The sequence below is a fragment of the Oryctolagus cuniculus genome, chromosome 3, assembly GCF_964237555.1.
Source record: "Oryctolagus cuniculus chromosome 3, mOryCun1.1, whole genome shotgun sequence".
Lineage (NCBI taxonomy): Eukaryota > Metazoa > Chordata > Mammalia > Lagomorpha > Leporidae > Oryctolagus > Oryctolagus cuniculus.
The window spans coordinates 78,965,462-78,993,232 of NC_091434.1; the positions used below are offsets into that span (position 1 = coordinate 78,965,462).

The 27,771-nt window shown below is 36.4% G+C and overlaps 1 protein-coding gene and 1 pseudogene across 5 annotated transcripts in view; one reads left to right on the top strand and one right to left on the bottom strand.

The window, feature by feature from the left end:
• The window catches only part of KCNH7 (potassium voltage-gated channel subfamily H member 7), a 511,727-nt gene that overhangs the window by 173,814 nt on the left and 310,142 nt on the right, over positions 1-27,771 (top strand). The window lies entirely within an intron of this gene.
• Positions 25,322-27,573, bottom strand: LOC100345842 (F-actin-capping protein subunit alpha-1 pseudogene; annotated as a pseudogene).

Genomic DNA, 27,771 nt, shown 5'->3' on the forward strand with positions numbered 1-27,771 from the left:
GTAATTTTCTTAATTTTTGACTCAGAGATCTGAAGATAATTAATTTTAAGATTACCAACACCATTTGAGCAGAAAATTGCATGTTTTGTTTGGATATTAAATGGTAGATGCAGCTTATAAGAAACTTGATATTCGGATCAACAACACATGAGAGGGATAATAATCTCTGCATATACACTGTGTCTCTCCATAACTACATATACATCATCAAGCTGCTGTGTCCTGCAATGGATAGTTCTCAGCAGAAAGACCACCCTTGCATTACACTTCCTGCCACCTATCAGTGTTTAAAATTGAACTGAATGCTTTAACATTCTTTTTTTTTAACTTTTATGTAATGAATATAAATTTCCAAAGTACAGCTTATGGATTACAATGGCTTCTCCCCACCCATAACTTCCCTCCCACCCGCAACCCTCCCCTTTCCCTCTCCCTCCCCTTCCATTCACATCAAGATTCATTTTCGATTCTCTTTATATACAGAAGATCAGTTTACCATATATTAAGTAAAGATTTCAACAGTTTGCACCCACATAGAAACACAAAGTGAAAAATACTGTTTGAGTACTAGTTATAGCATTAAATCACAATGTACACCACACTAAGGACAAAGATCCTACATGAGGAGTAAGTGCACAGTGACTCCTGTTGTTGACTTAACAAATTGACACTCTTGTTTATGGCATAAGTAATCACCCTAGGCTCTTGTCATGAGTCGCCAAGTCTATGGAAGCCTTTTGAGTTCACCAACTCTGATCATATTTAGACAAGGTCATAGTCAAAATGGAAGTTCTCTCCTCCCTTCAGAGAAAGGTACCTCCTTCTTTGATGACCTGTTCTTTTCACTGGGATCTCACTCATGGAGATCTTTCATGTAGGGTTTTTTTTGTTTGTTTGTTTTTTGTTTGTTTGTTTGTTTGCTATGGTGTTTTGGCTTTCCATGCCTGTAATACTCTCATGGGCTATTCAGCCAGATCCAAATGCCTTAAGGGCTGATTCTGAAGCCAGAGTGCTGTTTAGGACATCTGCCATTCTATGGGTCTGCTGTGTATCTCACTTCCCATGTTGGATCATTCTCTCCCTTTTTGATTCTATCAGCTAGTATTTGTAGACACTAGTCTTGTTTATGTGCTCCCTTTGGCTCTTAGTCTTATCATTATGATCAATTGTGAACAGAAATTGATCACCGGGACTAGTGAGATGGCTTCTTCATTTCAATATTATCTTCTGTCTTTATTTTTGATCCGTATCCTTAAAATGAAGAAATTAAAAAAAAAAAAAAACTTTTCTGCTTTCATGCTAAGAACCAATTTTACTCAAGCCAATATATATGAGTATTTTCAAAGTAAAATTGTATTGATTGACATACATTCTATTCTATGGGTATTTCCTGAGTGAACATTTAGGAAATGTTTTTCTGTGGTTATATCTACACATTGTAATATTGATCATTATAGTCACAGCCAGGCCTACTTGTATATTTTTAAACTTAGATTCAAGATACACACTTTATAGTTGGCTGTTGTCCCTCTAATTACAAATGCAATTAATGATTATTTAAATAATAAATCACAGAAGGCCGGCGCCACAACTCACTAGGTTAATCCTCCACCTTGCAACGCTGGCACACCAGGTTCTAGTCCCGGTCGGGGCGCCGGATTCTGTCCCAGTTGCCCCTCTTCCAGGCCAGCTCTCTGCTGTGGCCAGGGAGTGCAGTGGAGGATGACCCAAGTGTTTGGGCCCTGCACCCCATAGGAGACCAGGAGAAGCACCTGGCTCCTTCCATCAGATCAGTGCTGTGCGCCGGCCGAAGCGCGCTGGCCGCGGCGGCCATTGGAGGGTGAACCAATGGCAAAGCAAGATCTTTCTCTCTGTCTCTCTCTCTCTCACTGTCCACTCTGCCTGTCAAAAAAATAAAATAAAAATAAATAAATAATAAATCACAGAAAGCATACAAAGAAGGTAATATCATGTATAACCCTACCACACAGCATAGCAATGGATAACTTTTTGTTCTATTTTCTTTCAGTATTTTATTTTACTACTCACGTCTTTCATGAAATAAATAATTTAATTTTATCAATACATATCTATTGCCAAAACTTGTGAAAAATATAGATTGACCAAACTATCATTGTAGTGCAGTATGAATAAATCAATCTTCCACACATTTCAACTAGGTTAATTAATAATCAGTTCTTAAAATTAACAGTAAGGGATTAATGGAAACAGCAAGGAAGTATGATTCTGTTTGGTTGATGGTATAATAATACATTCATGGGCACTCAGATAAACATGTTTAATGAGTGATACATGAAGAACTGGAATGAAGAGAGGTCTGTATATTCCAATACAAATTCATGAAATTCCTGTGTAATGGAGTAAGTTCTGTATACTAAGATCTGATGCATCATTTAGCAGGTATCCAAAATAGTTTTATGACTTCCTTTGTGAAAAACCAAGAGGATAATTTCACTGCAACCAATCCTTAATAGCAGAAAATTACTTTTGAACAAAGTCTAGAAAAACATTAAATTCAGTGAGAGAAACAAAATGAGAAGGGCCCAGAAACTGACTATCAAGAACTTCTTTTTTTTTTTTTTTTTTTTTTTTTTTTTAATTTTTGACAGGCAGAGTGGACAGTGAGAGAGAGAGACAGAGAGAGAAAGGTCTTCCTTTGCCGTTGGTTCACCCTCCAATGGCCGCCGCTGCAGCCGGCGCACCGTGCTGATCCGAAGGCAGGAGCCAGGATCCAGGTGCTTTTCCTGGTCTCCCATGGGGTGCAGGGCCCAAGCACCTGGGCCATCCTCCACTGCACTCCCTGGCCATAGCAGAGAGCTGGCCTGGAAGAGGGGCAACCGGGACAGAATCCGGCGCCCCAACCGGGACTAGAACCCGGTGTGCCGGCGCTGCAAGGCGGAGGATTAGCCTATTGAGCCACGGCGCCGGTTTTCAAGAACTTTTTTATCCCTTGCACTTTTCATTTCTTACTCCACTGTCTCCCAATGCATCAAAGCAAATTAAACGATATAAGGATTCTTCTTAAAGTAAATGATCACAGACCCAAAGTCTTATCTTGAACTATCTTTGTGTTATTTAAACATGTACACACTTGAAACAAGTTCCAAGCTCCTGTTATGCTGTTAGCACATATACAACTATAAAATCTAAAATTGCATAAACTCCAAAAAAATTACAAATTCAACAACATTACAACTATCAGCATACAAGAATTGATTTTTTTCTCAAGGTAAACAAACAAGACTGTAAATATTGTGCTAAGTACTAAGTCTGAAGTGGAAGTGCACACATTTTTTCTTTATTTTCCCTTAAATCTACTTACATTGTAAAATATATACAGTGCACAAATCAGTAGCTTACAGCTCTCTAAAATGAGCACCCCACATAATCATCACCCAGATAAAATATTCAGTGACACCATAAATCCAGGCATCACCCTTGTGCTCTATTCTTTTCACTGTCTCCATCCTTCTTCCTAAAGTTCACCCAGAAATACTTGGGTGAGTGGCGCGTTTATACTGCTGCATCCCCCGTGACTGCTGTGAAATCTTTGTATTTACAGTACTTTGTGACACCATTTGGCTTTTTATTTTGCCACAAATTTATTATTTATATGCTAACCTCTCATTTCTACCACTAGCAATGGTAGCTGATATTCATTGTGTGCCATTTGCCCTATTCCTTCACTGGGATACTTTGGCATGGCATTTGTTGTTATTCTATTTATTTTTATTCCAACCTTGCATTTTTAATTTTTTTAATTTATTTTTTATTTGGAGGGCAGACAGGCACACAGAGATCTCCCATCTACTGTTTTACTCACCAAGTGTCCACAACAGTTTGAGTTAGGCTAAGCTGAAGCTAGTACCAAGGAACTCACTCTGAGTCTCCTATGTGGGAGGCATGGACACTAGTACTTGAGCTCTCACATTCTACCTCCCAGAGTATGCACTAACAGGAAGCAGGAATTTGAATCAGAGCCAGGATTAGAACCCAGCATTCTAATACAGTGCTGCTATCCCAAGCAGCATATTTCCTTCTATACCATCTACCTGTACCCTATTTTTAAAAACAGGTATTAAATGTTTCTTTTCAGAAATTAACACTACTGAAAAATGAATGCTAGATAAAATCAAATTTCCCCATTATCCTATACCTACATGAGAGAAAAACCAGTAAATAAAATAGTTATGATATGTTATTTTTCTTAATTTTTTTGCAAAATTGTTTTTAAATGCTTAGTATAGAACAGATGTACTTGAACTTGTGTTTAAAATTCTGACATCCAATATTGGAGTGGCTGGATTTCATTCCTGATTCTGGTTCCTGACTCCAGCTTCTTGATAACATGGACTCTGGCAAGCAATTGGTAATAGATCAAGAAATAGAGTTCTGCTACCCACATGGGAGATCTGGATTGAGTTCCTGATTCTTGGGTTTAGCCCCATCCCAGCCCCAGACATTGCAGGCATTTAATGAGTGAACCAGTGAATGACAGCTTGCTCTCTCTTTCTCTCAAATAAATAAATAATGTTTTATAAATTCAAGATTAATTTTAACAAGTCTGATAAAATCAGAGGAACAGATGTGATATATATATCAACATGCTAACCATCAGTCATAATCTGCCCTGTAACGCAGGAACATAGCAATATCAATACCCAGTCCTTATAGATTATTTTTCTTAACTGCATCACCCAACTCTCCATCTTCAGAGTATGATTTCTTTAATTGTTACGGTAATTTACAAAATTTCTTATAGTCATGTAAAAGTGAGTAAATAAATGAAAAGGAGAAATCTTCCAAAATCATGAAAAATTCATATTACCAAAAAAACTACTCATGAATTTTGAAAAAAATTTGCACCAAAAAGAACTTATTTCATTATTCAATTTTCTACTAAATTTTTGAAGTGACCCTAAATTGTTAGAGAGAGTGGACAAGTATGTGATCATACCCAGGTTTTTAATTTCATCTGGAGATCATCATTTACAATTGCAGTGAAAATTCTCCTCGTTTTACATTTTGGTTCTCAAACTGAATCAACACAAAATACTGACATTGTAATGTAGAACACCATAACCCATTAAAACTGAATGTATTGCCTTCTTCATCAAGAAAGATGTCATATTATTTATCAGTTTTATTTCTAGAGGAAGTTTAAATATGGCATGATTCTATATCTGTAAAATAAAACTTTAATTTTCTATATTCTTAAATTCTGTAAATTCCAAAGATATCACGAACTTTACAAATGCTAAAATTAGTTTTTTAAAATGGGTTTTCATAAGCAAATTAAATGAAATTCAGAAAGATATTTCAGAAGGCCAAATAAAATTTAGAAATGTGGGGTCCAGAAATAAATTAGGCATAATACATTAATTAGCACAAAGTTGAACCTTGCCTTGATTTTTCACTCTGAAAGAAAGATAATTAAAAACAACACTGTGAAGTATTTTTTATATGACTCTTGGGTTACTGAATAGATGAGAAATAAATACAGTGATATGAAGGCAAACTTGAATGTGAGATTCATAACATAAAAGCAAGAAAACACATAGTTTGGTTTTGTTATTCTGTATTTCTCTCCTAATTGCTCCTATTATTTAAACAACTGTTCAGAGTGCTTCAGTAATTAGCACATTGGGGACACATTAATATAGAATGATAGTCTTAACACTAGAAGTATTTTAAGCCTTAGTAATTTCCCATCCTTGAAGCATACCATGCAAATAATTTAAATTAAAACAATAGATCTCAATCATCTGTCACTGCACTCTAATATATTAAATGCTCACAAGCATATTGGCCTACAGTTCTCTGAGATGACTGAAAATACTACATAACAGTTCTTTCCACTCAGAAACCTATGCAAGCAAGGTTGCTATTCTGGAAACTACTGTTTGCCATTCCTGTTATAGGAGGTACTTCCCTAGCCTTTACACCTCGAGGACTTATCAACTTGGCTAAAGCCACTATTTCTGAAATTGTGTGTGTACTTATATATATTATGATCCACTGATATTATCTGCAATTGGCCACCTGTGACCTATTGTTTCAAATTTTGTCTCGGCATATATTTGCATTTCCTAAGGTCCAGGTTGGAACATGAAACATCACCTTTATTCAGTCTTAAGGCTACAGATGTCATCCTACAGTTGGATAAATATTCTATATAGGGAAAATAGTACTTCCATGCTTTAAACATGCCTAATCCTGTCTGAGAATACATGCTTCATCCTAAACATTTGAAAGAGTTCAATAGGAGCCAATAGAGAATTATGCCATGCAATCCAGCATATGTCTCCAAAATCTGTTAACCTTAAGTGTTAAAGAATTTTCTTACTCTAAGAGGATCTAAGGTAAATCCACACAGAGTCCCCAGAATTCTCATTTGAATTGATATGATGTGTATTAATGCCAAAAAGCCATAATCTGCAGCTGATAGATTTTCCAGAGCAATCTGGGATTAGTAGTAAACTTCCTTCATTGCCACATCTCTACCCTATAGGCAGAGTTGCCATAGGTATTTTTATTAGATTTTTATTGTTGATAAAAACTTTTGATCAGCATCAAGTAGTCCCTCCATTTGGTTGGATATCATCAATTTTAGCAACATTAATTCCTTAACAATGTTCTCAGTACTCATATTCAAATAAAATATGAATATCTATCATTTATTGAGCATGGAAAAGTTGTCCTATCCTCTTGTGTCTCTTATTGTTAATTTAAGTTTGTCATCTATTTTTATTTTAAGATTTATTTATTTATTTGAAAGACAGACTTGAGAGAGAGAGAGAGAGAGAGAGAGAGAGAAAGACAGAGAGAGAGAGAAAAGACACATAGAGAAAGGTCTTCCATCTGCTGGTTCATACCCCCCAAACAGCTGCAACGGCCAGAGCTGGGCCAATCCGAAGCCAGGAGCCAGGAGATTCTTCTGGGTCTTTCACATGCGTGCAGGGGCTCAAGCACTTGAGCCACAGTCCACTGCTTTCCCAGGCTCAGTAGCAGAGAGCTGGATTGGAAGTGGAGCAGCCAGAACCCATACTGGCACACACAGGGGGATGCTGGTGCCGCAGAAGGCGGCTTAAGCTACCACGCTGCAGTGCCGGCTCCCATATCAGCTCCTATTTAAAAGGAAAGTCATAAAGAAAATGACACAGAAATACTCAGACTTCATTTGATCTAGAAAACTAGAGTCTTCCAAATATTTGTCAATCAATCCATTGATAAACACACACACAGACACACATACACATGTGCTTGTATGTTAAGTGTATTAATTAATAGGGAAATGCTTTACCCTAGTTTAGCACTTGGAAATTTACAAGTATCCTTTTATTTATAGTATCCTATTTTATCCTTAAAAGAATTAATGATAATGCGGTAGAAAAATGGGCAGAAAACTTAAACTCTTTAAAAGAAGTATATCCAAATGGTCAGCAAATGAAGAGATATTTATCAGGAAAGAGAAAATTAAAACAATGAAGTTGTAGTACAATACACCCAAAGAATAACTAAAATAGCAAATGCTGGTGAGACTGCGAAGCAACTAGTAGTCTCACCAATAACTATTGTGACTTGCTGTTGGGCAAATTCTACCAAGTTAAACACATGTGTGTTATATAACATAATTTCACTAAAATGCATAATGTGGTTTCCAAAAGAAATGTGCAGAATGTTTATATAAACTTTAGTCATAATACTTCTGGATTGGAAGCTATACATGTGGATAAGTTGCCCCTTGGGACATCTGCATCCCATAAGGGAGTGTCTGGATTCAAGCCTTGACTCCACTTCCAATTTTAGCTTCCTGCTAATACATAGTTGGAGAGACAGCATGTTGACAGCTCAAGTACTTGGATCCCTGCCACCCACATAGGAGTCTTGGATGCAGTTCAGGGTTCCTGCCTTCATCCTGCTCCAGACCTAGCTGTTGTGGGCACTTGGGGAATGAATCATGAAATGAATGTGCTCACTCTTTCAATTAAAATGAAAATAAATACATAAATAGATAAATAAGTAAATACCTGCATTTCATATCTGAGTGCCAGTTCGAGTTCAAGCTTCTCTGCTTCTAATCCAGCTTCATGACAGTGCATCCTGAGAGGCAGCAGAAAATCGCTCAAGTGCGTGGGCCCTTGTCACGCAGGAAGGAGATCCAGATGGAGTTCTGGGATCCTGCCTTCAGCCTGGCCCAGCCTTGACTGATGCTAGCATTTGGGAAGTGAATCACCAGATAGATTAGAAGGTATTGTGTTCTCTCTCTCACTACACTGCAGAATATTATACAATAATAAGATGAACCAATTGCAACTTCACGAAACAATATGATTGAGTCTCAAATATGTTGAATGAAAGAAACAAGCACAAAGAGTGTCTGGGGGAAGATATCTTGACTGAAAGATAGTTCTGCAATGTTGGTAATATTCTGTTTCTTTATCTGGATGTTTATAAACTGTATTTGTTTACTCTGTGATAATACATAAGCTGGTGCACTGAAATTAGCTCATTCTTCTGTGTGATATTCTTTATAGTACAGTATTAAAATATGATGACAATATTACTATGAATGAGTGGATTAATTATTGATAATCAAACAAATATTTTAAAGAATGCATTTCCAGATTTTTACATTTTATGCTATATAATCTATCAAAATGCATTAGCACCTTGGATTTGCAATGGTTTCAGTCATTTCATCTAATTTTTTCAATTTAGTTAATCAAGTTACTTGCTGTAGTTAAATTAAGGAGTTATTGATGATAATAATAATTATTATTTTGTGCTATAGAATAATAATTAGAAAAATTTTACATTTTGACATAAACACTTTCTGATCTTCAACTAACATTAGAAAACGTTTTGTTATTTATAAATGATATACTTGACCACATTTTAGGCCTGAGAAATTTTTTCTAAGAAAGCATCAAACACATGAAATAAAGTGAGCATAATTCTATCACAATATGGAATGCTGCACAATAGACCAGAATAGAAAAATATGTTCTGTGAAGTTACATTGAAAGACTATTTTAATTGTAGCTGTAAGAGCCATGACAGGAGTAACTATGGGAGCTTTCCAAGGTACTTCTGTCTTCACCACTTAGTGCTGAATTTCTTTTAAAATCACCTCAAAACCTCCAGGACAGGTCAACTGTAGCAGTTGTATATATTCTGGATATAGAACTAGAAATTGGAAGTGCGTTGCTTGCTATTGAATGTTGGGTTTGTTCTTTCTGTCCTATCCCTTTTTCATATTGTTTTGATCTGACATTACCAATGGAAGCAGAAGAAATGGAATCTTAGGTGTTTCTCCTGATTTGGAAATTTAAAATTGTAGCAGAAATAGAGAAGAACATAAAATTTCATTGTCAGGTCTGTGGGCATTTAAGCATAAAAGAGATTTGGAAATACCTTCAATGAGATTTTTCTAATGAATAAGTTGAGAGCGCCCATTGCTACCTTCAAAACCTTAAGAACTTTTCATAAATACTAACTTGCATTCTTGTAAGTGGAGCAAAGCCTTGGAGATAAATCTTCCTGCCTGAATGGGAGATAGCTTTTAGCCACATCAGTACTGTAAGATATTTAAGCAGACACTATGTCTACTTAAATTAATTTAAAATTTGAAGAGGTCTTTAGGAATAGACACAATAATTAAACATAAAAGAATTAGTGATTGTTTTCTTCACTCTCCAATTCTTTCTATACAGTCCTTCATATTTCTGATTTTGAAGAACATTTGGCCTTTTGTTTATTGTAATAATTTAATTCTATAAAAAACTAACATATGACAATTTCATGAAATCTTAATTGATTGATACAAACCATTAACTTTAAACTTTTGCAAACCATCTTCATTATTTTTGTCATATAAAATGTGCTTTACTTTTTGTATTTTAACAAAATGATTAACAAGTGAAAAATGATATCATAACATGTATGTTACAGAGAATAATAATAAAATAACACCTGTGTACCCACGACTCAACTTAAGAAATCATTCCGAGAACTTCAAGAAGTCTGCTTAGTAACAGCCTCTCCTCCCTATCAGTGTTGTTTGTGTTTATCATCATGTTCATTTTCTTTAAGATTATAAGATACCAGTAATCCATATACTCTTATTTTGAATATTCTTAATTTCATGTCAGTGAAAATGTGCTGCATATTATTTGTTACCTGTGCATTTTTCACAGCCATGATTGTTAAGTTTGTCTTGTATTGACACATGCACTTATAATACATTTATTTTTAGTACTAAATGGAATACCTTTGTATGAATGTGCGACCATTTACGCTTCTAAAATTCATCTAGTATATTTTTTTTTTTTTGCTGTGATTAAGAAACTTGCATTTAAAAAATGTTTACTAGTAAGGTGGACAGAGTGTGTTCCCATCCACAGGTTCACTCCTGAAATGCCCACAGAGGGTGGTGGAAGGAGCAGGGAGCTAGGGACAGTATCAGGTCACCTATGTGGGTGGCAAGAACACAACAACTTGAACCATCACCATTGCCTTCTAGGGTTCACATTATCAAGAATCTGAAATCAGGTGGACTTGAACCTGGACTTGAAACCAAGCACTCTGAAGTAGTATTCAGACACCCTAATCAATATTTTACATTCTTTACTAGACACTTGCCCTGTGCTCATTTAATTTTATTAGATAGTTCAACAACTATTTTTCCAAGCCATTTTATTAATTTACTTTCTATGAAAAACTATAGACTTCCTATAGGTGTATGTGGTAATGCTAGGCACTATTTAACTTCTTAACTTTTTGTCAATTTAATGAAGAAAAAATATTAACCCACATGTAGTTTTGATTTTCTTTCACTTATTACTAGCTGAGTTAATAATCTAATAGCTTAACATATATTATATCGTTTATGGATATAAATGAGCACATTTATATAATTTATATACTGATTTTTATATAAATTTATATAATATTTATATAATGATATAAATGAGTACATTTAATACTCATATATCCTAATATATTAAATACTCTGTCTTGTGCTATGTCTTCTCATTTTTCCTGTTTTTATTAGAATATTTCTTGTAGTCATGCTGATTCATGGGAATCCATTACATTCTGCATTTTATTTATTTGACCTAATCTTTTGTTAACCACTTATTGTAAATTTATTTTGTGAACTTGTGCTTGAAATTTCTTTGTGTTGCCCTTTGTTAAAGGTTATATTATCATGTAATTAAATCAACCACTACTTCTATATTGATTATTGCCTTTAGGGTCATCATGAATAAATCTATACTGATTCCAATACATAAAGATAGTCTTTAAAGAAACTTCCGAACATTTTATAATATGCCTTTCACATGTGATACTAAATCTACCAAAAATTGATTGAGCATATTGCAGTATAATATACAGCTTTTTCCTAGCAAACTGACATACCCTTTTATGCACTATTATTTTGTCATGCTTTTTCATGTATGGAAATTTTTCTGTGATTTCTGTTTTGTTGAATTGTTCCATTGTTCTGTCTCTCTGCCTGTATATTTTTCTTGCTCTAGTTTTTTATTTTTATTTTTATTTTTTTTATTTTTTGACAGGCAGAGTGGACAGTGAGAGAGAGAGACAGAAGAGAGAAAGGTCTTCCTTTTGCCGTTGGTTCACCCTCCAATGGCCGCCGCGGCCGGCACACCACGCTGATCCGATGGCAGGAGCCAGGTACTTATCCTGGTCTCCCATGGGGTGCAAGCCCAAGTACTTGGGCTATCCTCCACTGCACTCCCTGGCCACAGCAGAGAGCTGGCCTGGAAGAGGGGCAACCGGGACAGAATCCGGCGCCCCGACCGGGACTAGAACCTGGTGTGCCTGCGCCGCAAGGCGGAGCATTAGCCCAGTAAGCCGCGGCGCCGGCCCTTGCTCTAGTTTTTTAATGGATATTAATTTATGTTGGACAGATGGTTCAGATTTATTTTTTCTCCAACAGTGTACAGGCCATTTTTACTCTTTTGCATTTCCATAAAAATTAACATCAACTTCTTAAATTCTACAAAGAACACTTGTTAGGATTCTCATTGCACGTACATGGATTTTGTCAATAAATTTGCTAAGAAGAGGCATCATGATGATATTGACTTTTCCTATGCAAGAACAAGAATATTGCTCCAGGACCAGTGTTGTGGCATAGCAGGTAATGCTGCCACTTGTGATGACAGTATCTCTTACGGGTGCCGGTTCCTTTCCCAGCTATTCCACTTCTAATCCAGCTTCATGCTAATGGCCTGGGACAAGTAGCGGAAGATGGCCCAAGTGTTTGGACTTCTGCCACCCATATGGGTCACTTGGATGATGTTCCTGGCTTCAACCTTGCCCAGCATTGGCCATTGCAGCCATCTAGGGAGTGAAACAACTGATGGAAGATTTCTCTCTCTCTGCCTGTCTGTCTCTCATTCTTTCTCTGTAACTTTGACTTACAAAATAAATGAACCTTTAAAAAAGAATATTGCTCCATTCACTCAGATATGAAAATTCCTTCATTAAAGGTTAAACATTTTCTCCATAAAAGTCATACACATATCTTTTTTAGATTATATTTAAATACTTAATCTTTTTGGTCTTATTTCTGCTAGATTCTCTTACACTTTTTTATTTTTTTGAAGGAGTTACAGAAAGAGGGAGACACACACGCATGTACACACACACACAGAGACAGAGACAGAGAGAGAATCTTCCATCTATTTGTTCACTTTCCAAGTGGCCACAATGACCAGGGCTGAGCCAGAGTGAAGCCAGGAGCCAGGACTTTCATTCAGGTCTCTCATGTGGGTGGCAAGGGCCCAAACACTTGTATCATCTTCTGCTGCTTGTCCCAGGCCGTTAGCAGGAAGGTTGATCAGAAGTGGAGCATCTGGAACTCAAACCATCACCCACATTTTGTGAACCTCATCTTAATGCTATGCCACAATGCCAGTAACAGCACTCTTTTAAATTCTAATATTTATCACAGCAATCTTTAGACTTTCTTTGTACATAAACATATCATCTGTACATAATACCTTTTGAAATCATTTTATGGTCATTTTTTTTCTTTGCCATACTGTGTGTGTTTATTAGTCTGTTTTTTGTCACTATAATGAAACACCTGAGGCAAGTTAACTTCATAATGAAAAGAGATTTATTTAGTCCACAGTTTTGGAGGCTCAAGGGCACTGTGAGAACATCTGGTTTGCTTTAGTGAGGGCCAACCTGGCTGCATCACATCAGGACCGATGGTCATGGTGTGATCACATGTGGGAGGAAGGTTCATATCTCAAAGTAAGAAACCAAAGGCAGACTCAGGCCATGCATGGGCTTCTATGACTGCTTTACAGGCCCTAAGGAGCTTCTCCGGCCTCACCTTTAAGATTTCTACCTGAAAAAATGTTATACTGAGAACCAAGCCTCTAACACATGGGACTTGGAGCCACACTCAAACCGTTTTCAAACCATGGCCATGGGCTAGGTCGCCCATCTTTTTTTCCTTAAAGATTTATTTTATTTATTTATTTGAAAGACATAGTTACAGAGAGAGGTAGAGCCAGAGAAAGAGAGAGGTCTTCCATCTGCTGGTTCATTCACCAAATGATTGCCATGGCCAGGAGCTTCTGCCAGGTCTCCCACATGGGTGCAGAGGCCCAAGGACTTGTGACATCTTCTGCTGCTTGCCCAGGCCATAGCAGAGAGCTGGATGGAAGTGGAGCACCCAGGACTCGAACTGGTACCCATATCAGAGGCTGGCACTGCAGGGCAGGGCTTTAACCTGCTGCACCACAGCACTGGCCCTGGTCACCCATATTAACTTACACCAAAAATATCAATAGTGGACATTATATTCTTTTTCCCACTCTTAAAGTTAAAAATTATAATTTTTCAGGCCAGCGCCATGGCTCACTAGGCTAATCCTCCGCCTTGCGGCGCCGGCACACCGGGTTCTAGTCCCAGTCGGGGCGCCGGATTCTGTTCCGGTTGCCCCTTTCCAGGCCAGCTCTCTGCTGTGGCCAGGGAGTGCAGTGGAGGATGGCCCAAGTGCTTGGGCCCTGCACCCCATAGGAGACCAGGATAAGTACCTGGCTCCTGCCATCGGATCAGCGCGGCGCTCTCTCACTGTCCACTCTGCCTGCCAAAAAGAAAAAAAATTATAATTTTACATCATTAAAAAGTAAAGTAAGTATTCTAAGAATTTTGTTGTTTTGTTCATTTTGTGGATCAGCATTAAGGATTTTTTTCCAGTTTTCAAAGCCTTGTTTTAAAAATGAAGAGTAACTGTTCAATTTTTTAAACTATTTTTTCTTTCATTAAAGATGAATTCTTTTTTTCTGAATTATTATTTTTTGACAGGCAGAGTTAGACAGTGAGAGAGAGAAAGAGACAAAGAGAAAGTTCTTCCTTCCATAATCTATAAGGAGTTCAGGAAACTCAACCACAACAAAATAAATAGTCCATGGGCATTAGACTTGAACAGGCATATTTCAAAAGAGGAAATTCAAATGACCAATAGACACATGAAAAAATGCTCAGGATCATTAGCCATCAGGGAAATGCAAATAAAAATCATAATAAAGAATCAGCTCAACCCAGTAACAATAGCTGTCATACAGAAATCAACAAACAACGAATGCTGGTGGGGATGTAGGGAAAAAAGGTACCCTAATCCACTGTTGGTGGGAATGTAAACTGGTGCAGAAACTGTGGAAGACACTATGAAGATACCTCAGAAATCTCACTACATAAATTTTAAATGACTAAGAATATATGAAATCATTGTCTAGGTGTCAGGCAATACTAAGAGTTTTTGTCTTTCCTGCCTTTATTTTTATTCATTTGTGTTGTGATTTCACAAATTCTTGTTAGATTCTGGCTTTATTGATTTTTTTCTTCAATTTAAGGGGAAGAGAGACAGTGAGAGTAACAGATAGAAAGAAAAAGGAAGAGTGCTCCTTACCACAGGTTCACTCGACAAATGCCCAAGAACAGTATCCAGATCTCTCATGTTGAGTGGCAGGATCCAACTACTTGGGACATAACCACTACATTCCAGAGTTTGCATGAGCAGGAAGTTGGTGTCAAAGGCCAGGGTGGGAACCAGTCACTGATTTGGGATGAAGAGTTTACCTGCTGGACCAAATTCCCATCTTTATTCATCTTCTTTCACAACAGCATTTAGGGTTAATTTTTTCCCACTAAATATCACTGTAGTTGTATTTCATTTCTAATATTTTTATTAATCATTTGAAAGCATTTTCTGATTTCTATTATTATTTCTTCTTTGAGACATGGGTTACATTCAGACGTATTTCTAAAATGTTAATGTACGTGACCATCTTCCAATTACTTCTACACTATTAATTGTTAAAGGAACCATATTATGATCAGAAAATATGATTTGGGTTAGGCATCTGACACAGGGGTCAAGTTGCTGATGGCGATGCCTGCCTCTACCATTGCAGTACATTATTCAAGGCATGGCTGCACCTCTTCTTATCCAGCTTCCTGCTAATACACACTTAGGAGGCAGTAGATGATGGCCTTAAGTTCCTTAGGTTTTTGAGTCCCTGTAATCCACATGGGAGACCCAAATGGAGTTCCAGGCTCCTGGTTTCAGCATGGCAAAGCCCTGGCTATTGTGGATATCTGGAGAATGAACCAGTAGATGGAAGATAGTTCTCTAGCTGTTTCTCTCTCTCTCCCTGCCTCTCCTTTCAATAAAATGAAAAGAAATTAAAATTTTTTAAAAAGGAAAATGCAGCATGTGACTCTTGACATTTACTTAGATTCATTTTGTATTCAATAAAAACATTTTATAATATTTCATATGAAATGAATGAAATATTTTATATTTTTATATTGATAAAATCAAACATGTTTATGATGGCATGTATTTGTGTTGTTATATTTTATTTCCTTGGCATTTTTGTACAGTTCATATCAATGCTGTGTCAAAATCTCTCTCTATCATAATGGGTTGATTTCCTTCTAGATCTATCAATCAATGCTTTATGTTTATTGATTTATATGATAGTTACATATGATTTACATAGTTACCTGTTCGATAAGCATCTGCTTTATGTTTACTGTGCTATGTTATTACTTAAACATGTTTATAATGAATTTATATGAATTTATATGAATGTTTATAATGAATTTACATGAATTTAAAAATTAAATGTGTATTTTTATCTCTAATGTCTCTAATATCTTTATTACAGTTTTTTTTTAAAGATTGATTTATTTATTTGAAAGGCAGAGTTATAGAGAGGCAGAGGCAGAGAGAGACAGAGAAAGGTCTTCCATCAGTTGGTTCACTCCCCAGATGGCCACAATGGCCAGAGTTGCACCAAGCAGAAGCCAGGAGCCAGTAGCTTCCTCTGGGTCTCCCACTCAGGTGCAGGGGCCCAAGGATTTGGGCCATCTTCCACTGCTTTCCTAGGCCACAGCAGAGAGCTGGATAGCAAGTGGAGCAGCTGGGACTTGAACCCACACCCAAAAAAGGATGCTGGTACTGCAGGTGGTAGCTTTACTCACTATGCCACAGCACCGGCCCCAGATAGTTTTATATTTGATTTGTGATAATACGGATCTTTCAGGTTCCTTTGATCAGTTTAATTGATAAGTCTGCTTTTTTTTATCCCATTTTTTGTACATCAATCTGACAGTTTTGCCTTTAAATCTATCTTTATTGTCCTTGTCAATTTATGTATTTTACCTTATGTTTCCAGACTTTCTAAAGGTTTTCCTCCTGAATTATTTTGTTTTTAAATTTGTTTTGTGGAGCCGGTGCCGTGGCTCACTTGGTTAATCCTCTGCTTGTGGCACTGGCATCCCATATGGGCATCATTAAAAAGTAATGAGGAGGCACCTGGCTCCTGACTTCAGATCGGCGCAGCACCGGCCGTGGTGGCCATTTGGGGAGTGAACCCGTGGAAGGAAGATCTTTGTCTCTCCCTCTATGTAACTCTATCTGTCAAATAAATAAAAATTAAAAAATTTAAAAAGTGCTTTGTGATTTTATTATTTTCCTCATTGGTTTGCAGAACTAATTACTTGCTGATAGTTCTAGAAAATGTAACCTGTGTACCTAATTTTACAAAGTGTGGATCTATAACCAATGTCTCACCTGCCTCTTAAACAAAACAGAACATTGCAGAACTAATTGCCTCCCAATTTATAGGCTATTCCTTTCTAGCTTTTGAACTTTGCTATTTATTTCTTCCAAGATTATTTTTACACAAAGTTTATGAATGGAGACCTTTTGTAATCATTCTTTCTTGAACATAGGTGTTCTTTTAGAAGTCATTTCTCCTCTTTCTTAAGCATACACTTTAGACATGACTTTATTGCAGGGTTTCTCACTCTCATATTACCACATTTGAAACAAGATTCTTTCTTGAGAAAGGCTGTCCAGTGTGATAAAGGATGTTTAGCAGTATCCAAGATCTCTCTTCACTAAATATCAATGACACCCTCCAGTTATGCTGATCAAAAAGGTTTCAGTTATTACTAAATGCTTTTATATTCCTATGGTGAGCAGTCCAAAGAGGGGGAGCAAAAATTACCCTTGTTTTGGAACCAATATTTCAGAAGTGTTTTGATCATCATTTTGTTTTTTCTAAAATATTTTTTATTTTGCTTTTACTATTTAAAGATGAGATCACATAATTTTCTATGTACACAGCTCAACAATTGGAAACAATTTCACTGAATTGGGGTCCTATTGCTGCATTTGAAACTATTATCATTTCCTTTAAGGTAAAATATATCCTGGCTATTTTGGCTTTACTGTCCTGCTGTGGGTCAATGATAGGTCTTGGTGTAGGTTTGTTTTTATTTACCCATTATAAGATTCGTTCTGATATTTGAATCTCAACAGTAATGTCTTTCAATGTTTATAGAACCTTCACAGCTCTTATCTGTACCTTTTTTTCCTATAATCTCCTCCTACTAAATGGCCAACTGTACTTGTATTACAACCTCTCAGTCTAGCCTTTATAATTCTTAACTTCTTTTTAATACTTTAAATATCTCTGGCCATCAAGACTGCTTTATAGTTACATTTTTCATATCTATCAGCTAATTTTAAAAAGTTTTCCATTAGCTGCCCTAATCTGCTATTTAACACATCTATTAAGTTTTAATTCCAAGTATTACATCTTTAATATTAGTTAAGACTGTTTTTTTTTTTTAAATTATAAGCCATTTTTGGCTTGTTAAACCTTTAAAAATCTGAAATAATATCCTCATTGACCAACAGCCAAGATGATACCCACTAGACACTGTGTCAAAAACAAGTGATATTTTTAAAATATTGGACTGTGGAAAGCCCACTAATTTTGCATATTTTAAAAAGGTTTGTTCAAAAATGTGCAGTTTATTTTTATCATATATACATAATATATTTTAATGAAGGTAAATTTTCTGCTTTTTAATTATATTTATTTTTAAGATTTAACAATTTTTAACATTTTTCCATATTCATATATATGTAGATACTATATACATACTCATACATACTACATTTTCTTGAAAACAGGAATGTTAATATGATTAAATGTGGAATTCATTATAATGATCATGAAGTGAATAAACATATACTATGTAGATGTAGTGATTCAATGAAAACAATATTTATAACTATATATTAAATATTAGAACACCCACATTTTTTATTGTATAAAGTTTCTACATCTTTATATGCCCTTAGAGTGCTTTCTTTAATTTTTAGGAATAGTCTATAGTAGTTTTATATTTTTGTCTGATCATCCCAATACCAAATAAGTCTGAAAGTATTAAGCTTCTATCATTTTTTTTTGCCTACTTTTCATTCACAATACCTTTTTTTAATGTGTGTTTTATGATCTTCACTGTGTGCTCATGGTCAATAGAAGTTTATCTGTGAGAAAGTTATGATGTCCTGGTGGACGATTTATTTTCTTCTCCAAAGAGAAGTAACTACTGCATACCTTGAGCCCTGGAGAAAACTGCAAGTTTTGTTTTACCTTAATTCTGTAATGGGGGTTTACATATGCTCCAGATAAGTGTTAATTTGGTTCAGAACTTCATGTCAGGGATGGCTTCTGGTTTTGAATCTTTAAGGGAAGTCTTTCTCTCTACTTACCTGGTAGCAAGTTTAAGGAAAAATGATTTACTTCATGTATCTGTTGAACGGAGTTCTCTGAAAAGATCATCCACTTCCTGCAAGGATCCACATTCCATCTTCTCAGGTTTTCAGTTTGACACACCTAGATTTCATCTGTTGCTACCACACACTGGGAAATTAAAACTTAAGCTCATCATAAACACAGATTGGTGGAAGCCCTCAGGGTAGCTGTTAATTTTTGGCAGTAGTTACCTTCCTGGAATCTGATTTTGCCTAATTTTGGCCTCTTGGCATTTTTCCTACTTTCTTCAAAGCTAAGGAATAAAATAAACATATTTTCAATAATTTAATAATTATTTTACATATTTTAAGATAGTGAATGTGACTGAGGATTTTTCTTATATGCTGCTGATAGGGGAACTCAATTTTTATTTGGTTTTCAAATGCTAGCTCATATAAATGAGCTGTTGACATCAATAATCTTGAGCCTAAAAACTATCTATTTTAGTCACCCACTAAGTGACTATTGAACATCTACAATATTCTACTCATTGTTTTAAGCTCTTAAAGTATGACAGGGCAGAATGCAGGCTTTCAACAAGCTTGGTGCATTCTAGTGGGAGGAGAGAAGACATTAAGCATCAGACAAATACAGAAAATAATAACATTTGACACCAATGAGTACCATGAAGAAAATAAAGTAGAATGATGCAGTGCAGTTATCCAGGACAAAGATCCTGATTTATTTTTCTAGGGGTTGGGACCAGTAGCTCTGAGGAATTGAAATGTTAATGAAAATCAGAATGATGAGAACTAGACACTCATTCAAGTGAAAACTTGTTCCAAACAGAAGAAATAGCAATTACAAAGGTCTTGATACACAAATTAATTTCAGCATTGAAGAAAAAATGACAAGCAGTGTTAGTAATTTTAAAAGATGAAGAGAGAAGTACAGGAAGATACATTCAGATAAGTCATTGAACAAATACTAAAATATTTAATATGTGAGGAGGAACATTTTAATAAGTGAAATATGGAACCATTAGAGTACATCATGCATGCAAGTGGTATAATCTGATTTATACGTCTGAAAGATTCACCTGATTTGGGTATAAAGAATAGCTTGGAGAATGCAGGAACAAAGATAGAGTGGTAGGAATGTTGCTTATTCATCCATATGAAACCACAGAAAAATTTGCATGAGACTGGAAGAGATGGAGGCAAGCAAAGTTGGCTTGGGGTGGATATGGAGTAACAAGTGATAGATTGAAACATATGGAAAAGGAAGAATGTAGGCTGGCTCTAAGGATAGCACTTTCTGAAATAGTGACAATTTGCAGGAAAGCCCTTATTTTAAACAAAAGTAATTTGTTAATGTTTTAATTTAGAGCTGCCTATTAGATATATTATGAGACAAGTGCATTTTCTGAAGCTATGGGGAAATCTAATATGGAGAGGGAATTTGAGTCATCAAAGTTTTGTGGTGTTTTAAGCTATTGAAATGGATGATATTCCTTAATAAGGGAGTGAACATAGGGAAGAGAAGTGAATTAAGGACAAAGTATAGAGGGAATTCTGCAATTATTTATTTGATAGAGAAGATATTATCAAAATAAAATAAGCAAAACAATCAAGGAGTGCACCTTTAATGTAAGTTTTCATAAAGTGACTATCATCAACTGGTTGCTTAATTTCTCTGGAAATTTACAGCTGCAATGGTATGGGTGTAGTTAAAGTTGGTGGTTGGATTAACTACAGTTTGAAGTTCCTTTTTGGATTTGACAGTGGTAGAAAAAGATTGGGTACTTACAGTGTCTGCAGAGGAGTGATTGTTATAGTACTGGATTGTGGAATCAAAGCAAGGCAAGGAAGCAATTGAAGGAACTATGACCACAGATTATAAGACTTACTGTTTTCAGAAGATAATTGGATTGGATGTGGCAGAGAAAATAAATCTGGAAGGAGAGGAGATAACTGTCAGTGTCAGGGATTTCAAAGTTCACACAGTGAAGGAGATACAGCTATTAGGCTAATAGCAGGATCTAGGCTCTTGTTCTATCAAAAGAGTGATGTTACTGATTTACTGAAAGTGGTGAAATAAAAAAGATGTGCCCCAACTAGAAAACCAAAGGAAATCAATGATTGAAAATCATAGTAGAAGAAAAGACCATTGTCATTATTGAGCAGAGGAAGTAAGAATTTTATATACTGTCCACTCTGCCTGTCAAAAAAAAAAAAAAAAAAGATGGACAGTAGAAATCTCTACACACATTGAAGGAAAGGCCAGGGACTGCTTACCCACTTCATTAACAAATTATATAAAGTGGTCAGGAGAGTAACAGATGCCAGTAAACAAAAGAACTAAAAAAATGGCAAAATTTGATGATGTGCTATAAACGAGTTGAAATTTCTAAAACAGGAATGAGTAGAGACAGGAAGGAGAAGTAGAGAGCAGAGAGGACACCAATTCCAGCTCCAAGTCCTGAGGCATAAGAGGTCTGGGAAGAATGAAAAAAAAAAAAAAAACAAAAAAAAAACAAGAAAGAATCAAGTTCAATTTGAAAGTTGCTGAAAAATTATATTCTCAAGCCAAAGCAAGTTTCCAGGAAGAGTAAGGAGGTGAAGGAAGCACAGAGGTGTTTGAAGATGGAAGGATCTGTTCTTTTGATACAGTGAGAATTTTCAAAGAATCTGTGAAATGATTTAGGAAGGAAGTGTTGGGAGGGATGAAAGACAGAATTTCTTGTAGATTGTAGCAATCATTTGGAAGATTTGGAAGATGGCCAATAAGATGCAAGAGAATCTGAAACATGTGGTTTCTGCTGCTGTTAGAGGTGAAAGGGAGTGTGATGCGTGATTATGCCCGATCTGGAAGTCAACACACACAAAAGTTATTGGAAAGCAATGGGTTGCTGGACTTCCTATTTGGGTTTAGTCTAGTTGCCCCGTACAGCACAGGCAATAGGGGATCTTGAAGAGGCCAATCCTCCTAAACTCATTTGAAGCAGTAATTCCTATGAAAATAAATATTTGATATAGCTCTTATTATTTCCTTCCCTCAGGTTTTACATGCCATGAGTGTGCCATGCTCTTAGAATTGTTGATGTACCTTATTCTATTCCCAAAAACATTGAAGCACAGATTAGATGAGACTAAGGGAGAATAGAGGCTAAATTCAGTTGAAGAGAAAAAATATACAAAGAAGTGAAGAAGCTGCTTCCACACTATATTTAATTGAATAAAAATAGAAGAAACTGATCACAAGATGGAGATTCAAGTAGCAAAACACTCAAATCTTGAATCATTGGATGAATGGGAGTACAGTGTGCAGAAAACCAGACTTTTCTAGGAATGATATAAAAATGAGTAGCTTAGATAAGATAGCACATTGGAGGTGGGCATTTGGTGTAGCAGTAAGTAGGTGCTTGGGATTTCTGCATTGCACATCAGGGAGCCTGCTTCCAGTCCCATCCCCTCCACTTCTTATCCAGGTTCCTTCCTAGGTACACCCTAGCAGACAACAAATGATGGCACACATACGTGCATCCCAACCACCCACATGGGAGACCTGGATTGAGTTCCAGGTATCTTGCTTCAACCTGGCCCGTCCTAGCTGTTTCAGGCACTTTTGAAGTAAACTAGTGGATAAAATATCCCTTTCTGCTTCTGTCTCTCTCTCCCTCCCTCAAGACCTGGATTGAGTTCCAGGTATCTTGCTTCAACCTGGTGCGTCCTAGCTGTTTCAGGCACTTTTGGAGTAAACTAGTGGATGAAATATCCCTTTCTGCTTCTCTCTCTCTCTCTCCCTCCTTTCCTTCCTCCCTCCCTCCCTCCCTTCTTCCCTCTCCTTCTCCTTTCCCTCTGCCTATCCCTCTCCCTCTCTCTCTTTCTTTCTCTTCCTTTCAAATAAAATGAAATAAAATTTTTTAGAAAAGATAATAGGTTTGAGGAAAGCTTTCCTATGTAGCTTGCGTTTGATTCAATAAACATTTAGAGTATTTTTCTCCCATCAGTTTTTTAGAAAGATGCTAGAATGGGGATTCTCTATTTTTAAATAACAACTTCAGTTTCCCACATAATTTAACATTTTTAGAACCAGGGGGACAAAACTTTTTTCAACTGTTTACATGCTTATATCAATCTATTTGAAAGGCAGAGTGAGATGGGGGCGGGAAAAGACAGAAAGAAAAAGAGAGGCAGAGAGAGTGAGAGAGAGAAGCTTCCATATGGTTGGGTTACTCCTAAATACCCTTAAGAGCTCAAGGGGCAATGCTGGGTGAAACTGAAACCAGGAGCCTAGAACTTCATCCAGGATTTCCACGTGGTTAGCAAGGGTCCAAGCACTTGGGCCATCATCTGCTGCTTCCCAGGATGCATTAGCAGGAAGCTGCATCAGAAGCAGAGTAGCTGAGACTTAAACTGGAACTTGGATGTGGAATGCAGTTGTCCCAAGCCCTGTTTTAACCCACTGTGTCACAAAGCTTATTCCTGTACGTAATTTTTCATCAAAAGACATGAATGAAAAGTATATTAGTGGGACACTTTTAAATTTTGATTATTATTATAATTTAAGTAAATTTAAAAATTCTCGATTATAAACTATTTTTTAAAAATAATTTATTTAATTATTTGAAAGTTAGAGTTACACAGAGAGAGAAGGAGAGGCAGAGATAGAGAGACAGAGAGGTCTTCCATTTCTGCTGGTTCACTCCACAGGTGGCAGTAATGGCCAAAGCTTCCCCAATCAAAAGCCAGGAGCCCGCAGCTTCCTCTGGGTCTCCCAAGTGGATGCAGGGGCCCAAAGACTTGAGCCATCTTCCACTACTTTCCCAGGCCACAGTAGAGAGCTGGATTGGAAGTGGGGCAGCCGGGACTTGAACAAGCGTCCGTATAGGATGCCAGCATGGCAGGCGCCAGCTTTACCTGCTACACCACAGTGCCAACCCCTCTAATTTGTTGATAAGCCAAAATATGTATTGTAACTTTAAATGTATTCAATATCCCTATAATAGAAACAAAGATGTTGTTTATTTTTACATTCAATAGAGAAAATAAAATCAAAGAATTAAAATTATTATTTGGTATCCTTTGTTATCTGAAATTTTTCCAATGCTATTTCAAATCAATCATGCTTTTATAGAATTTGTGGAAAGAAATGAAAAATATAGAATATTTAGATACGCATTATAATTTAGCAAAAACCCAGACTTTTTCAACTTTTTTAATGATTTTCTAGAAATAAAAATGTCTTTGAAAGACAATCATGGCTACTAAAACATGAGATGAGTGCGAGCTGAAAGAACAGATGGGGAAGAATCAGAGGATTAACTGGACAACTTTTCTGTTTTCTGTCCATCACTGTGATATACAAAATGTTTGACATCCTCAAATCTTCAAATCTGAACTGGCCATATATATATACAGATAATGTGAAATAACAGTATGCACACCATATTACCTGAAAGTCTATGGTACTTCAATTGTTTTCTGTTTCTTCCTGTCTTTCCAAGTGTGCATCGCAGTGGGGACAGAATGGATTTAGGGTTAGCATGCATTCACATCTCAATTCCCTTATAAACTAATTGTATAACTTTTGGAAAATTATTTAACTTCATAATTCAATTTCATCTTCTTTGAAATGGGACTCATGAGGTTTATTTAAGGACATACAGAACAACATCTGGTTCATGACAATTAATAAATGATAACTGTTGCTGTTGCTTTGAGAATTGAAAGGAAATTGCTAAAACAGGTGTTCTCCAAATGTAGTTTTATCTGCGTTTAGGTTCTATTAGGGTGGCTAAGGATCTCTGAAAATCCCAAGTAAAATTATTTTATATATACACACACACACACACAAACACACACACATACACATATATCCACTCTTTTGTAAGAGATTCAATAGCCTTTGTGAGATTCTTACAGGATGTGTTGAATTTTAAACAGCAAGAAAATGTGAAAAAAGTTGGTAGAGAGAGGAAGGCAAATGACACAAAAAGAGAAAGAAATGAAAAACAGAGAGTAAGGATGGCAAGGCGTACTTTTGAACTGAGGCACTGATATGGAGAATTCAGAGAGAGAGGAGACTACAGATTGATGTGAGTTGATGAGGTCAGATAGCATCAACATGTCCACTTTAAAAAAAAATACTGAAAATTGGTAATGCAGTCTGCAGTAGGGTGGCCATTTTTTTAAAAAAAATACAAATATCTTTTATTTGAAATAAACAAAAATGCTTACACAGGTCAATGGATCACTTGGAAACAAACTCTTGCTTGACGGTATTTCTGAGCAAAAACAATGCTGAAGCACAAACACCCTTCTTTTTTTTACATGTATTTGGAGACAGGTAGGAAGACACTACTTGGTTTCTTAAAAAACTGACCTTCCCTTAAGGCCTGGTCATAGCAGTGTAAACAATGTAAATGAGTCCACCGTTATATCAGTTGTCATATCATATCTATGTTACCTGTGTACTCTGAGATCATACACACACCTGCCAATACACCTGGGAAGGTTGCTAGATCACAGTTACATTTGTGTTCTTGGCAGGCAGGACTGAGGAAAAGTAATCTGAAACAAGTATTACATCCTATTTAGAAGAAATCACTAGTATTCCCTTAAATAACAGGTTACAATAGAAAGATAGTGCCTGGAAGTTATCCTTTTCACTTTGGTTCATTTTTCATGTTTGTAAATTACGTAGTTGATTCATTTGCTTATAGTACAATCTTGCCACAAAGTATTAAAGCACAAGATAACTATTATCCTTCAATATCTGCATTTTTCAAGTTTTATACTCTATTATATACACAGTAGGTCAGCAGTTCTTCAATAAAAAAAAAATAAATGGGTAAAACTGTTCTAAAAATGCAGATGTCTATAACTACAATGGAACTAGCTGGAAAGGAGACAATGAGCGAAAGGAAACAAAGGAAACAAGTTCATGTGCAGGGAATGTGGTTCAAGTCTTTGCATTTAAAAACAAGTTCCCCAGAGAAGCTGGCTATAATGGAATTTCCAGAAAACCTTCTTTGCCCCTCAAAAAGGATCTGAAAAGCCCCAATTCAAACTTTTGCAAACTACCATTATGAGATGCTATAAATGATCAACGCAGTCAGAAGGAGAAGGACGAATGTGTCTTCCGTTTAACTAGAGTTTGTAGCGTAGCCTCTTAAGCTGTTGGTGGATCAGAAAAAACCACTGAAGTACCAGGTACCAGAGTGCTTTGAAGGACAGGGGTAAAAAAGTACTGAACATATTATCTGTCTAAATCAGTAACAGGGCTTCATGGCTAAGAAAATTTTCTAAACAGTAAAATGACTTCAGGATAGATTTCTCTCTCCAACATTAAATGTAGGGGGAAAAAAGATTTACAAGTAGATATAGTGGTAACAGAAAATTACAAGGCAGAGAACACAAAAGAAATTAAGACAATGCTGTAGGTTCAACAGTACTTCAAAAACTGTTAACTTTGAAAGCCCTAGCAAAATATCACTCTTGTTTATAAACCACTTATTTATCATATGACCACACGTTGAATCCTTTTTGTTCCACATACTGAAGAATCTACAGTCAGCCTTTAAGCATTCTGCATTTCTTTGCCAATCTTGTAGCTGAGTATCTTGCTCCAGTCGATTTTGGTGCAGGTAACTGGAAGTTGCCGGCGCAAGGCCTTGAATGTGGTGTCTGACATGGCTTGATAGTTTTCACTAATTGCTGTCTGATATTCATTTTCTGCATTCTCTATGATTTTAATAAACTCCTTGGCAGTTTGTATTTCATTCGACACAGTTATTGAGTCTTGTACATCTTTATGACTAACCAACTGAACATTGCCGTCTTCGTAATAGTGAACCTGAATCTTAAGCACTCCAACCACTTGGGCTGTAGGTGGTGTGATGGTGAATTTCCACTCTGATCTCCAACGACCATTCCAGAAGTTTTTAGGCTGAAATTGGTGGCTTTCAATACATGCAATAATAGTCTGCTGCCCATCTATAGTTTTAGCATACACAGTACAGAAGCCGTTGGAATAATGATCTTTCACATAGGCTCTCAAAGCACTGTCACAGGATTCTCTCCACGACTTCAAGCCTCCATCTACTTCCTCTGGCTGGGGATCACTTGCTTCTTTCCGTAAGTGATCAAACTTAAAGGAAATTTTGTTTCTTGGATCTAAAAATCTGCTATTACCCAGGTCACCGTGCTCTGTAATTAAGACCTGATCTTCATATCCTTCTATCTTGACAGGCGTGAACTGATCCATGTTATACTGGGCAAATGCATGTGCTGCCCCTTCCCTGAGGAGATTGTCATTATTAAGTAGTAGTCGGACATCATTCAATACTTCATTAAATTCTCCTGGGGGTGCATGAGTGATGAATTTAGCAGCTTTGCGTACCTTCTCCTCATCCGACATCCTCGAAGTCGGCCATCTTGGGCTGCTCTGGCCCAACCCGACTAGGGTGGCCATTTTTAACAAATTCCCAAGAAGCTATTGTATTTTAAGTTGTTTCTATTTTAACTCTCTTTATAGTCAATACCATTTATATAACTCAGTTTACTGAAATATGACTTATATTGGAATATCTATCTCATTTTCAGACATCTAAGCCATCTTGTCATCAATACAT